This window comes from Anneissia japonica, unplaced genomic scaffold (assembly GCF_011630105.1).
Source record: "Anneissia japonica isolate Jap-2015-1 unplaced genomic scaffold, ASM1163010v1 scaffold288164_len509026_cov199, whole genome shotgun sequence".
Taxonomy (NCBI): Eukaryota; Metazoa; Echinodermata; class Crinoidea; order Comatulida; family Comatulidae; genus Anneissia; species Anneissia japonica.
The window spans coordinates 354,979-358,656 of record NW_022752067.1 but is presented as its reverse complement, the minus strand read 5'-3'; the positions used below and the strand labels follow the sequence as shown (position 1 = coordinate 358,656).

The window sequence follows — 3,678 nt, the reverse complement described above, 5'->3', positions numbered from 1 at the left end:
AAATATAATTTTAATATTAAAGAGCAAAGACATTGTAGGTATATAGTAAACTACATTCAACTAAATTAACCATAAAGTATTAGTAAGACAATGAAAAAAACAAACAATATTAAAAAGATGTGTCAGAGTAGGGTAGGTGATTAAGTGCCAGTCGAACAGTCCAGGCCTGTTTTCCAAAACTCAGACCAGAAAAGAGAAAAAAATAATTTTTGTTTTATTTTGGGCATGTGGCAGTACAGTACATTCAAAAACATCTCAGCTTAACCTTTGACCCACCTTCCCCTTGCTTGTCAGACCCCACCCCGTCCGATAACTTTTTATTTCTTAAGCAAATCCTGGCATCACCACTAATCCACTGGAAATAATAAACCTCAGGTTTTTTGGTTTCCATTACTACATCCAGAGTAAATTGACAAAGCGCAAATTGAGTAAAATTAATTGAGATTATGAATATTAAGAAAAATTACCATCCTTTTAATAATGAGAGAAAAGGAAAATATGATCTACAAAATTATCCAATTTCAAAAATAGATAGAATAATTCTCATTTGGCTTCTACAAACTCCAAATAAGGTTTTTGGACCACCACTTGGTAATTGGTTTAATTTTAGTTATGTGTATTCATGGACTGGATGCGCTTTCATGACGTAATATAATTTTCTAAATTGATGCCGAATGTAAATAGCTTTCAAGCCTCATCTTGACAATAGTGATCAAACGGAACCTGCAGATTTCCATTAGACGTGAGTTAACCCATTAGAGACGTCGACGAGCCACGCTAATGTGAAATATTTGATATGTGGAGAAAGAAGCTTAATGTTTACTTACTGTGATTGATAAATGATAATTACATATAGCTCGCGGTATTTTACAATCATTGAAGAAACTAATAATACAAGACAGGAACATATCAAATCTTTTTGGCATTGTTTTGGTACCACTAAGTTTATTGATTCAGACTAAAGAAAAAGATGTATTTAGAATCCTCACCCAACCCCTTCCCCCACAAATTAAAAAAAACAACTAGAACATTGCATTTTTCAATGACTCACAGAGCAAAGCAAAATTTCTTGCTGAATTATAGATTTTTTTGTTTAAAAAAAATCCCTCAATTGTTTACCAGTCAATCTAAGGACCTTTACAAGGAATATAGAAATGGAATGTTTTGATCCATAAATTGATCACAATGTCAATAGTGGCTTAATGGCTTATAAAATGTTGTAATATGGTACTGTTATGATAATAAGGATATACAACAACCTCCCTACTTAATGCTACATCTCAATGATGTTGTTTACTTTACTTTGTCTATGTACACTATGTGTCATTGTGTAAGGCACTTGAATGTACATATTCCTCTGTTTTTGTTATGTTTGGAACTCATCGGAAATGATCTGGCCTATACTGCTAGCTTTAATGGGTTATCCAGATACACATTTACTTGCCTATGTCTAAGCATTGAGGATTTAAAAATACTTTTCTGAGAGTATCAGATAATAATAATATATTTATTTCCTCAAACACAGATATAAAGGAAAGGAAAGAATTGATATAATATGGCAACAGAGATGGCAATGACAATAGTAAAAATAGTTGTTTATAAGACAGTAATCACAATTGTCACAGAAACTAATGTTAGTTTTCAATTATTTTTACATGAATTTTATTACTAAAAATCCTTAAATACATTGGAAGAAATTTAAGGATACACACAAAACTATATGAATTTTATAAAATAAAAAATTGTTCCAAGTGGCATTAAATGTTTTTTTTAATTTTTTTATTTCAGTTGGAAGCTAAACTTATACTATACAATATACTATACAATACTTATATATAATACTTATATATATACTATACAATACTTATATATAATACTTATATATATACTATACAATACTTATACTATACAATATAAACAATGCAATTTTTAAAAATGTTCATGAAATGCCTAAATATGGTCATTGTGACATCACATTATGACCATATATAGACACATCATGACTATATATGGGCATACAACTGGTTTTTTTTTCAAAGAAACTTTGCATTAAGCCTATTTGCAATCATTAGTGAAAAAAATATGTAGGCTGATTGAGATTTGGAGAGTAGAGGATTCCAAAGGGAATATGGCTCTTATCAAGGTAACACTAGCTTATCATAATCATTACAGACAGGTTTTAAAAATGAAAGAAAAATTATCCTACAAAGATGGATGGAAAATTAAGATAAATTGAGTTTGTAAACAGCATGAAAGGAAAATCACTTAATTGTAGGTTTTGAGTTCTCTCGAGGACTTAATTGAGGTCAAAAAGAGTAATTATTATCTAACAGATTTATTTCAATTTCAGCTTACTGTATATTCATTTAGATTTTTTAGGGCCCTGGATACCACATGGCTAAAATAGGCCCCTGGGCAGCAGATGGCGATTATCCTGGCATGGATGATGCATATGCTACACCATAAACTGTAGGCACTTTTAATCAGGTGGCGTCAGAATTTGACCGAAAGGGGATCGACTCCCTGACAAGAGCGTAAATGGACGTCAGGCATTGCTCAATATCTTGGAAGTGATCCATGAGGCAATCACCTGGAAAATATGATAATTTATTGTTTTTAAAGGCTTATTAATTCATTTTTTGAGTCTAATAATAAGTTGAAAATACAGGTAATTTTTTTCTCCCCTCCCCCACTGGCCCCTCCACCGGCACCATCCCTGCTTTCAATGCTTGAGTACTGGTTTTGAAACTGGTACAGTTACAAAACAAACCATCAAAATAGAAAGAGGAAAACAACACAAGAAAACAGTCAGAAGAAAAGCGGTGGATAATAAAAAAAAAAGAGATGGTTAACCATGTAGACACAGTAACTGAGGCCTAAGATGGTGCTGCAATTAACCTACAATTGACACAAACTGGGAACACATCCCTGGGAGGTTGTGCTTTGACACGCTATCATTTGGGACATGATTCACTAACAACCAAAGAAATAAACTTCATTGCCACAACATCTGATTGTGTCTTGAGATATTCACATGATCACTAACCATTTATCTTACCCCTGAAGACACCCCATGATTTTGGCAGATAAATTAACTTCACCACCATACCATGTAATTCTGACCTGAAATGATCATATGATCACCTGAGCCCCCTTATCATACTCTTGAAGACAGCAAACCAAGCCCCTCACCAGCCTTATCACACACAACTCATGGTCTGCCAGAGCTATGCAGTCGTCCCCCTAAGTGGTTGTGAAAGAAATGCTGGTCATGTGATAGCGAAATATGGGTCACTTGGATGTTAAGATGGCTGTCAGTGACAAGCTAAGAGGAATCCCTGTAGAGGAAACAATGAGGTCGATTGGCTGTTAATTGCTGATAGTGAAGTTCTAGCTTTAATTCAAGTACTTTATATTACAGGGTATTGAGCAAGTAGGGTTAGGGGGTAGTAGTAATTCTATTAATTCCTTATTCGGATTGAAATTGGATCTTTTCTGCTAAATTCCTTCTCATAATATGAACACTTTATGTGGCACAGTTTTCATGAACTATGACTGGTAGTGTCGGTTGAAAAATGCAATTTTGAAATGTTTCCATTTTATGCAAGTCAGCAGTCAGCAATTTAGCAGAATATTTAGAGTTACCCTTTTGAAATAAATATCAATAAACAATAAATA

General features: G+C 33.3%; 1 long non-coding RNA gene across 1 annotated transcript in view; it reads right to left on the bottom strand.

Annotated features, from left to right (window-relative positions):
• LOC117122091 overlaps positions 1–3,678 on the bottom strand; it is an 8,940-nt gene extending 5,262 nt beyond the window's left edge. Inside the window, exon 1 of the long non-coding RNA XR_004447666.1 lies at positions 3,124–3,678. This is a non-coding gene — a long non-coding RNA (uncharacterized LOC117122091). The remainder of the gene's footprint in view (positions 1–3,123) is intronic.